Source organism: Cornus florida, unplaced genomic scaffold (assembly GCF_030987335.1).
Source record: "Cornus florida cultivar Cherokee Brave unplaced genomic scaffold, ASM3098733v1 CherokeeBrave_3.0.0_Hap2_Chr05, whole genome shotgun sequence".
In the NCBI taxonomy this organism is placed as follows: domain Eukaryota; kingdom Viridiplantae; phylum Streptophyta; class Magnoliopsida; order Cornales; family Cornaceae; genus Cornus; species Cornus florida.
In genome coordinates this window covers 96,830,062-96,841,906 of record NW_026775575.1, presented here as the reverse complement: position 1 = coordinate 96,841,906, position 11,845 = coordinate 96,830,062, and positions in this window count along the sequence as shown.

The window sequence follows — 11,845 nt, the reverse complement described above, 5'->3', positions numbered from 1 at the left end:
AATAAAAGGGAAAGAGATAATAGAGAGAGAAAAATAAACGAGATAGAGAGGGGGAACAAACAGCATATAGATACATATTATATATATAGATACATATATATATATTATATTTTATATAGTGTGTGTATGCGTGAATTATCTCTTTAAATTATTTTATTACTTTATTAATTTTTAGTGGGAATGGAATGGTCATTCCACCTCTCAAGAAGTGGAATGGGCATTCCACCTTTTTGATGGAATGGCCATCCTTAGGAATGGCCATTCCACTTTTAATGTGACACACCAAATAAGAGAATAGAAACAAATGCATTCCATTCCACCTTCATTTGATTCCATTTACTCACACCAAACATAACCAAGTGTTCATTGTTTTGGATAATTTACAAGGACATTCCTAATAGTTTGCCATAATTACAAGAATTTCTCTTATAATTTCAGAAATTATACTAAACTTCCCTAAAAATGAAACTAACATACACAAACCTCCTAGTGACGGTTAAATGCACTAACGGATTTATCTAATTTACTTAAATGCCCTCAAGTTTCTATGGTAAATGACTAAATTACCCCAATTATATGTGTGTATATATATACATACGCACATATGTATAGAACAGTATATATCCAACCACCACACACACAAAAAAAAAAAAAAAAAAAAACCCCATCAACGACCAACCACCAGCTTTATCAATGGAATATTATATATTTTACTCTATCTTTGTGTGTACATATATATATGTGTGTTTGTGTGTGTGAACAGTGAATAGATTCACTAGCGAAGTTTAGTTCAATCCGGTGAGTTTTTAATTCCAGTTTTGATTCGTTCAGTTCGGTTGATCTGCGTAGTGCTCTTCTTTCTCTTTCATCTGCAATTACAATATGTGTGTGTGTGTGTTGGGGGGGGGGGGGGGGTGGGGAATATACCATTGTCTCTGTGAACTTTAATTTTCTAAAATTAATATTTTTGACTTGAAATTAGTCGTCATTGTGTGGTTTAAATTGAAGGTTGTCGGCATCTTATTAATCGTCGATGTGTGGATTGTCGTGGGGGTCGCTATTTGCCTGTGTAGTTTGTCATTGTGAAAATGCTCTTACGTTACCGATTAAAGTCAATCCATCCAGAATAGAGTCTTAATTAGTTTATAAAATATTGCAGAACTCTTTCTATCCTTAATTAAGAAACCCGTCTCAGTCGATCTCTATTGTCAACGATCTATCACCGAACCCCCAAGCCAACACCCATCAATTGAACCCAGTGAACAACAGTTGCCTTACTAGAATTTTCTACCGCCGTTGATCTTGCTGGAATTGCTTCTCGCCATCATCATCACAAAATTCTCATAATTAATCGTCTAGTCGCCATCTTCAAAACTACTAGTAGTTGTCGGAACTCCCCAAGGTCATAGTCAGAACTAGAGGCAAACATTGAACTTGTAGTTATATATATATATATATAGCCTCAAATAATTACATAACATAATACAACATTCTTTATTCATCTTTTTTTTTTTTTTTTTTTTTTTAATTAGTTTGTCCTTGAGAATGTTGCTCTAGGAATGTTGAACCCACAATGTTGTTTTTGGAAGGAATGAGGGTATTTTGGTAATTTAGTATTTTTTTTTTATGATATCTTTCACTACAACCAAGGGTAATATAAAAATTTTAATTTATTTAATGCATGACATCAGCAAAATCTGTCATTAATTCTCGCTGACTGTCACGGAATGGAGATTTATATAGGTTAGTTTCATTTTAAGGGGAGGTCCCTATAATTCTGGCAAACCATAAAGGAGGTTCGTGCAATTTACCACCCCCCCCCTCCAACCCTTTTTTAGAATGTAACTTTTTAAGAGAGTGATTTTTATTATTATTTTTATTATATTAATTGTGAATGAATTATCAAATTTACCCCTAATGAGTTTACAGTGATGTGATGGTTTACTTTTTATAGGTTTAATACAATAAGGTTAAATTGGTAATATTTAAAAAAATGGGACATTGAGTTTTCAAATGTGACACTTATTTTGGGAAGAGTACAAAATGGAAAGGTAAACGCTTATTTTGTGAGGGAATGAAAAAATTGGTTAAAATTGATGCTCGGGAATCTTTCCCGATTGTTTATTATTATGTGTAGCATGCTATATATATATATATATATATATATATATATATATATATATAGATACAGTGGAAGACAAGTTGTCTTTAATGGAATCTTAGATGGGCATGTTGGGCTTTTAGCACAAAAGTGGGGACCACCAAAGTGACATGTGGCCAAACAAGTACCACACTTGCCATTTGAAGACTTGGCAACCCCCCTTCTTCCCTTCCATTTTCGGCTAACTCTTTCTCTCTCTATATCATCATATATATATACATATACTCATGTTTCAAGCTTATTTTTGGAAGTTTTAGGGTGAGATTTGAGAGAAGACCAAGAAGGGTGTAACGGCCAGAACCAGGGGGTCCGGATCATTAACTGGGTCCCTTCTCGAACCTGATGTCACCTAGGGCATTACGGTTATTTATTATGATTGCCAAATAGTGCAGTTGGTAGTCGTTTGTACAGATATGTGATGGTGTAGCTGCGTATTGAGCAGTATGAGTATGGTTGTTGGGAATGTGTTTACTTAGAATGGGACTTAGTGTATGACAGACGGGGTTTTTTGTTGGGGCTTTGTATGTCCTTTAAAGAATGAGTTGAGATTGGATGTTGTCATATTCGGTGGTCTGATGACCGTTTTTCTTTCGGGCTTTGGACCCTTGCGTAACTGTGTAGAGTGGACCGACATCCGTTTTAAGTCGGGCATAGAATCCAATGGTTTTGTGTTATAATGTTGTGAGCGATGAGTACCCTCATAGGGTGGTGAGCATTGTATTTTAGTGGTAGTGGTGTGTGATTGACTGTTGATATTCGATGTCAAAAATAATAAGGTTGGTGAGCTCATAATCTTACGGTTTTATGAGGTGTTTCTTGGGAAGGTCGGTGATTGTGGAACTCCTCTTTAAAGAGGGTAGATTGTAATGTTTCTCAATTTTCCATTTTCGGGGATTTTTTTAATTTTTCTGGATTATTTTTATTTTGTCTCGTTTTGCGTGTCAGACATCATAGGGTGTGCCGAGTGAGTTCCGAGGGTTGGTTAGAGCATTTCTTTGAGTTTGGGACTCTTAGAAATGCATCGTTGGCCATTTCGGTATTTTTCAGTTTTTCGGGACAGGAGGTCCCGGGCGGGACCCGCAACCTGTATTGTTGTGCAGGGGGATTATTTTTCAGGGTCGTCGCATTTCATACATTATTATTTGATGCATGGTTATGTGACTTTGTGTTTAAACACGCGTTGTGGTGTGTTTAGTGTATGTACATATGTATATGAAAATAAAAAAGATATTTTTAATTGGATGGGCCTCACGTGTTATGAGCTTAATATATATATATATATATATATATATATATATATATATATATATATATCATCATTCATTCGTTTTGGGGCCAAAATCATTTTATCTCTCCCGCAGCTTCTTTCATTTTCTATTTTTTATTTTTATTTTTTCTTTTGTTACACAAAAGATTAGATCTCTCATTTTCCATTGAGAATTTGGCTTTACCACTGAAGGCAATGTCAACGAGCACAACGAGAGCTTCGATTTGATATGAGCAAAGTTGCAATTAGGCCACCTTTGGTTTTCAATTTTTGGGGCTTTTATTCATTTATTGAGGTATGGGTTTCTAATACACATGTTCTTTGATTTTGGTGAATTATTTCTCCTTAATTTCGTCAAAAACATGCTTAATTTGTAAGCCTTGTTTATGGTTATTTGAGATTGTATGTAAGTGAAGCATGTCAAGGTGTATTATGTGTTGAATGTAATAAATTGTATGCTTAGATGATTTATTATAATGGTATACACTCAAATGCTTGGATGTCAAATGGCATAATTGATGAAATAGTTATTTGGGAATTTATTGATTTAATTTCCTCAAAGTATGCAAGTATGTTCATAGTTTGACATATGAATTACTATATTAGAATGATGTAAATATACATTGTATGGAGTTTAGTATGGTCGTGGCATTGGAAAGTATGAAGTATTCATGTATGGCATTGAGAAAAAAAAGGGAAATTGTTTTGAAAAGAAATGAAAAATTATTTTGGGAAAAAGATTTGAATTGTTTGCAAAAATCCGGGCGCCTAGGAGCTGCTTAGTGGTCCGTAGGGTTAATGTGACCTAGAGGGAACTAGGGAAAGACCCTAGCGTGGTTGAGTTAATTAGGCCCCAAATGACGCCCTGGAATTACCTTGTGGTCAAGGATAGTTAGTCAATCCTTCTCTCGTGAAGCCATAGAGATGTTATGGATCGGGTTATATTAACGGTTTGGAATGAAAAAATGGAAATGTTTTAGAAATGGGGAGCAACATTGGCATATCATTGCGTTCCACTGGCATGGTATGGTTTACCTATGTTTTAGTTGTTGTTGTTGTTGTTGTTGTCGTCGTTGTCGTCGTCGTCGTTGTACTTCTTCCCCGAAATAGTATGATCACGTTCTCTTGTGCTCTATGCTTTGTTTAGATTCACGGAGACATTAAAAAGTGTGTCTTAGGTACCTCCCATTGAGTGGTTGTGCCCACCCCTTATATTACTATTTTCAGGACACGGGAAGGAAGTGGTGGATGACACTCTTCCACAAGCTTAGTTGGACTAGTGGACTATTTTGCTATTTTTTGTAATTAAAACTCCATTTTTGTAAAGCACAGCATGATATGTTTAACCTTGTAACTTGTGGCATGCATTTGCAAGTATAATCATTTTGTAGCATTTGGATGTAATTTAAATTATTTTATAATGGCCATTGATTTGTGTAATGGACCATGTTGATATATCTTGGATGAATGGGATATAATGAGCTATTTTGAATGGTTTTGTGGATGGTTAGACTTTTGAGTTGTATGCATTATAATTGCAATGAGTTAGGACATGTTTCATAACAGGTTTTGGCTCATAAACGAGCCCGGTTGATTAAAAGACTTTAAAGCCCTTAGATGACCTTGAGTTCGGTAAGGACCCGGATAGAGATTCGGACCCCCGGGTTAGGGTCGTTACAAAGGCAAACTTGCTATACTCTTCAATAGCTGTCTTTTGACACCACTCTTGCAACATTTGGAGGGATTTCGAATTTTGACCTAGCTAAGGGCTTGTTTGGCTTACTCTATTGAGGTAGGGATGCTTAAGACCTCAAACTTTGTCTTTCATTGAGTATTTCCACTTTGATTCCTCCTTAATTTCATTTTGAATGCAAACTTGTGAATGAAATGTTAGTAGTATGACGATGAAATGAAAGCATGCTTATATGTGATGTAAAATATGTCTTTCTATGTTAATGAAGTACATGTTATTGCCTAAGTGTATAAATGTTTAGTTTACAAATGCTAGCATGGTTATGATGAATGAATTTCAATGATAAGCATGCTTATATTTAATTTTTGGCAATTATCATGCTATGCTAATGATGTGGTAGAAATGAAAACTAAGTTAAATTAATGCATGATTAATGTACATAGCATGACATAGTGGAAAGTTTAAATAGGAATGTCAAATGAGTCAAGGTACACCTCCTCAGGTTTGGCCAAATATCACTCTCAAATATCTTTCGAAAATAACTATTACTTACATTACAAATTTTTGCTCTGTTTTTCACTTATACCTTAACCGTTACTTGCACAATTATGACACAATGTAAAATGACTTAAATACCTTTTGACTCCATCAAAACAACTATTTTGCCTAAAGAATCAGATAAAAAGACTAAAATATCCCTAAAACTATATATACATACTCATTTTGTTTGAATATATATATATATATATATATATATATATATATATATATATAAATACCCATTTTGTTTAAACGTATAAAAGATTTATACTATATACACACACACACATATACATAATTAGTTTTAAATATGAAGCTACACATAATTTTATAAATATAATTTTTTTTAACATTTGAAAAAAAAAAAAAAAAAAAAAAAAAACATACACATAATTAGTTTTAGAATACCATTTTTTATTTATTTAAAATAATGGGTTCATAACTTATTTTTAATTGTATTCAATTGAATTTGTGTTTAATTATATTTAACCGTTATTATGACACCCCAAATCAAATTACACCAAAATTGACAATATATATGTCATACAGTTAACTATATATATATATATATATATATATAATTAGTTGTTGTATATTAGTGAAAGAAGTGTAAATGGAGTTTGTGGATCAAAAGGAAGAGGAGCAAGAAAAGGAAATTGAGCTACCACCGAGTTAGGTAACTCGTCTCGACCCAATAAAGCGGTGCCCAGGAAACCCAGGTCCCAGGTACAGGGGTGCCTGAAGAACCACGCCGTTAGACTTGGCGGCCACGCTATGTACGGCTGTTAAAAGTTCATGCCGGCCGGCCCGGAAGGCACCACCAAAAATGCGCCGCTTGTAACGTCAGAGCTCCACCCAAAGCCGTGGACGATGATGATTGGTGGTCCGCTTCCTCCACGTCAGAGCTCCACCTAAAATAACAGGTCACTTAGTTGTCTGAAAAATCAAACCCAGATCGTTTCCTTATGATCTTAAATTCCTAAATATATATATATATATATATATATATACACACAAACCCAGAAATTGGGATATCAACATCTATGCCTCCCCTTTCCACATCTTCTCTATTTCTTTCTCCTCTTTCTTCCTCTCTCCAACTCTGCAACCCAATACCTCCATTAAGCTAGATTTTTAGAGAGAGAAACTCTTAAAACACTAAAATTCATTTTTCTGACATTTGATCAAACAACTGTAAAAGTTGGTTTATGCTCCCACATTTCATATACATTTCAATTAAAGCATTACATAAACAAATATTCTACAATAACTCATTTTTATACGCATTAACTTCATGCCACCAATTGGAGGGCTAGTCTGTATGCTCTCCTATTAGGAAATATTTTAGCTAAGCAATTGATCTATCTGTTTTTCTGTTTCCAAATTGTAAATATACCCAACCGATCTCTCCTTCTCTGTTTTTTTGTTTCCAATTTGTAGATATACCGAATCGATCTCGCCGTCGTCATAACATGAGTTGCCGCCTGGGATATATATTTGCAATTGTAATATATATATACACACACACACACACACCTGAAGGTATAATGGATATTTTGAAATAAATAGGATTAAAAAATAAAGGCAAAGTTGTCTTTTTCATATTTTTAACGGAGATTTTAACAGAAAAATAAAAATGGACTTAAGTGATAGTTATTTTTGAAAGATATTTTAGAGTGATATTTTGTCAAATCTAAAGGAGTGTCAGTGAAATTAACCTTTTTAAAAGTACCAGATTCCTCGAGTTCGATGCTAATGTGGCCTAGAGGGAAAACGTGTTGGTTTTGGACGTGTAACATTGCATTAACTATACCCCAAATGGTTGTTGGATTTGAAACCAAAGATAGTTAAGCAATCTCGCCTCGATAAAGTCAATTAGCGGCCTTCGGTGTGAATTGTGTCGGTTTGGGACCAAGTTGGGACGGTTGTGCATTTTATTACATTGTTATGCATAATTATGTGCAATTGTATAAGTGATATTGTTGGAGTTGAATTATGATTTGGATTCCATGAAATCCCCAATATATGATCTCAGTTTCTCTTAAACCCTTTTATGTGTTACTTGATTTAAGGGAATCTAAAGTTGATGCCTTAGGCAGTTTCTACTCAGTCGTAATACTCACCCCTTCCTCTAATAGTTTCAGGACATGGCAAGTACGTTGTGGATGACATACCATCTTAGACGTAGATGAAGAAACCATATTTTGTATTTTTTGTAAATAATGTTTAGCTATTGCGATTATTTTGTAAATATGACATTATTCTTAGATATTGATGAAAAACATTTTATTTATGACCTCAAGGGTTTTCAAACTTGTAATCTTATTCTTTTGAGATGATATTTTGTATAAGTTTGGCATGTCAGTGATGAAAGTGACGACTATGTTCATACTTTGAAGTTTTAGAAGGAAATGCTGTTTAATGAGTTATTTAAAAGTTACAATTTGATACATAATGTAGTTGATTGCCTATTCATCCATACTTGTGAGTTGGGACAAGGGCACTAAGGTTAAAATGACCGAATTTAGGATCAAGGATACAAACGGAGGCAAAAAGGGGCCATGTAATACCCCTATATTTTAAAGGTATTATTTATTGGGATTAATTATTTTTATTTTTATTTAAAATGATTTGTTTGATTTATTTGGGATTAATCGCTTTTATTTTTATTTTAAAATAATTTGTTTTAGTTAATTGAGTGTTATGATTTAATTGTCTTGTTTGTATTAATTTATATTCCGTAATTATGTATGATGATTGATTGTTTGTATGCTAAATTATTGATTTAATTGTTGGTGTGTTAATTTTATTGGTATGGTATAAATTTTTATTTGTTTATGTGCTGCATGTAATTAGTTATTTTAATTTAAGTGTTTATTTAATTATTTTATTTATTTTATTTTAATTGTATTGGGCTTAAGAGGAGTGAGACCAATGGATATGGTCTTGGGCTTGAAGGAAGCCTTATTAAGTTAATTATTAAACACCCATGGTTATGAATATATTTAAATAATTATCTTTGCATAATTGTGTGTGTATATGTATATATATATATATATATATATATATATATATATATATATTTATTTATTTATTTATATGTATGTAAATATAATTAATTAATAATCATTATGGAGTGGTATATATGTCAATATATATATTGATATATAGGTATGTATGATTTATTTAACTAATGATTATTTATGAAAGATATATATATATATATATATATATATATATATATATATATATATAATTTAAAGATTATTATTTTATTTGATAGTCCTAGTTGGAATATGATTCAGATTTTAATGTGTATAAATATATGCATAAGACTTTAAGGTTAAAAGTTTACACTTAGAAAAATAAGAGAGAAAGAGAAAAGGAGAAGGCTGACAAAGAAAACGCCGGATTAGAGAAAGAGGATGCTGAAATTGAAAGAGACAATCAAAACTTAAAGCATCGGTTTCGTTTCGAAACCTTCAGGCAAGTTCTTCTCTAACTTTCCTCTTAGAACCCATAAGGATTTCACCTTGAGTATCAACACTTTAATTAAATTATTAATTTAAACCTTGGTTAGAACGGATTAATAAAAAATTATTAAGTTAATTTTATTTGATTAAATTAGAATTAAATCGGAATATTAAAAGCATGTTTTATTATTATTTTATTTTTAGAATTGTTGGATTTTAATTATATATATAGGTTATATATATTGAAAATTATTGTTACACTTGATTTGTGACCCAAGAGGGGTTAATCAGGGTTTATAGAAGTTTTGGAAATTTTCTGGGATTTTTCCAGAATTTTTTTGAATTTTTTGAATTTATTTTATATTTTTTCGAAATTATTCTATAATTGTTTTCTATATTATTTTGGCAAAATTATATAAATGTTATTTATACATATACACGTCTGAGGCGTCAGTAGTATATGTGCAAGAATAGTTGAAATCCAGTGTGAGCGAGTGCATATGATTTTGGTACACACACTAATCTGGTCCGTTGGAGTGTTTAATTATATTTGGATTGATTCGGTGTAATGCGGCGCATATTATTATGGTACGCATGAAATCTGGGCCTTTTATGTGTCTTGATTAATGGGCAGTTGATTTAGTGTGGGTGTATTCATATGAGCTCAGGTGAGAGGATCTGGTGTGGGTATATATATGTGAGCTCAGGTGAGATCATTAGGTGTGGGTGCATACATGTGAGCTCAAATGAGCTAATATGGTGTGGGTGCATTCATATGAGCTCAATGCTATAATTTGGTGTGGGCGAGCACACAGGAGCTGAAAAACTCCAGCCAATCAGAATATGCCAGCACATACAGAGCTTGAATCCAGCGTGTGCAAGTGCATAGTAAGCTCGTGAACGCATGTGGGAAATCCCTATTGGCCTGTTTCGACACTTGAAATTGAAACGGTCATAACTCAGTCATCTTAAATCGAAATTGGGTTATTCTTGAACTTAAATTTAAGAATTTTTTGTCCTCTTTCCAATGGTACCAATTTCATTATCAAATTCCCATCATACTAAGAGATATTTACGTTTTAGTGAGACGATGTCGGAAAATTATTTACCGAGATGGAGTATTTATAGGAAACTATTTTTGACGATATTTAGAAGCATTTAAATTGCGTAAATATAATTAAATTAATATATTGTTATGGAAAGAAGTATATATATATATGTGTGTGTGTGTGTGTGTGTGGTTTAATTGTTTAGAATAAGTATGGAGGGATGTGTATATATATATATATATATTGATATATATGTACATATATGATTTAAATAATCAAAGATTATTATGGATGGTATTATATAATATATGTGTATGTATGTGTATATCATTTAAGATGATTAATATTAATTATTGTTATTTGACATATTTGAATAGGCTGGTTATTAAAGTAATATTATACTTATGAAATGTATGAGATATCTATATGTGATTTAGTTCATCGTTAAGTTTAAAGTTGGTACATGATTGAATTATGGGCATGGATGAGTTGTCAAAGGCTTAAATATACGGCCTAAATATTTATATGAATAAAACACATACATAGGAAGTATGGATGAGTTGCTAATTAAAAATATAAATAAATATACTTATGGAGGTATGGTTGAATTGCCAATGTATAAATAAATATACTTGTGCAGGCATGGTTGAATAGCCAATATATAAATAAATATACTTAAGGAGGCATGGTTGAGTTGTCAATATATAAATAAATATATTTATAATGGCATGGTTTATCAAAACGTAATTAAATTGTTATGTGTTTGATGGTTAAGATTTCATCTTGGGTTATTGTATGTATCAATTGCATTAGGGTTAGATATTCTTATATTAGAATAATCTTGTGTTTAAAGGTTAGTATATTATTTTTTATATATTAATAAAATAATATTGGTTGAGACATGGATTATTTGTTAAAGCTTAGATTTTGAATATGTGATTTAAATAATTACAATTATTATTAGGGATTGAATTAAATATAATATTCCTCTAATTATGTTTTATTGTTTAAATGATTAAATAAGTGAATATGATGGGTTTAAGGTTAAATGAGTTTCTTTTTAAAAGAAATTGTGGATTGGTATAGGAATGATTATTAATTTAATCATTATTTAATAGTTTTAAATTTAATGAACCTATTAATAGATGTGATTAGCGTGTTATATATAATTATTTTTATATATGTGTATCTTGTTTATTAAAGATAAAAACTTTAATAGGATTGGTTTTAGTGAGAGATGATTTATTTATGGTTTTCAGAGGCCTGGTAGAGAGAGCTTGCTCGTAAGGTTTAACTCGCGATTTGTTTTTCAGGTTATTAGAAGTTCCAAGTCTCAAGGTTGAGGATCCGTAGTTGGAGGACTTATCCATTCTTTCTATTTTATTTCAAAGTAGGATATTATTACTTCAGTATGTATTGATGAATTTTTTTGGATAGTGGATTTAGGTTAAGGGATCCTTGAGTTATGGGATTCCCGAGCTGTAACCATTAGAGAATTATTAATGGATTTATTATTTAATAGATTTTCCTTCAGTGAGTTATTTATTCTTTTTATTTTCTTTTTGTACTTTGTACTTGTTTGAAATACTTTAATTGTTTTGATATTCTTTAATTCTGTGCGCGGATTTGATCAACCCGTGTTCCGAAATTAGGGGGTATCAC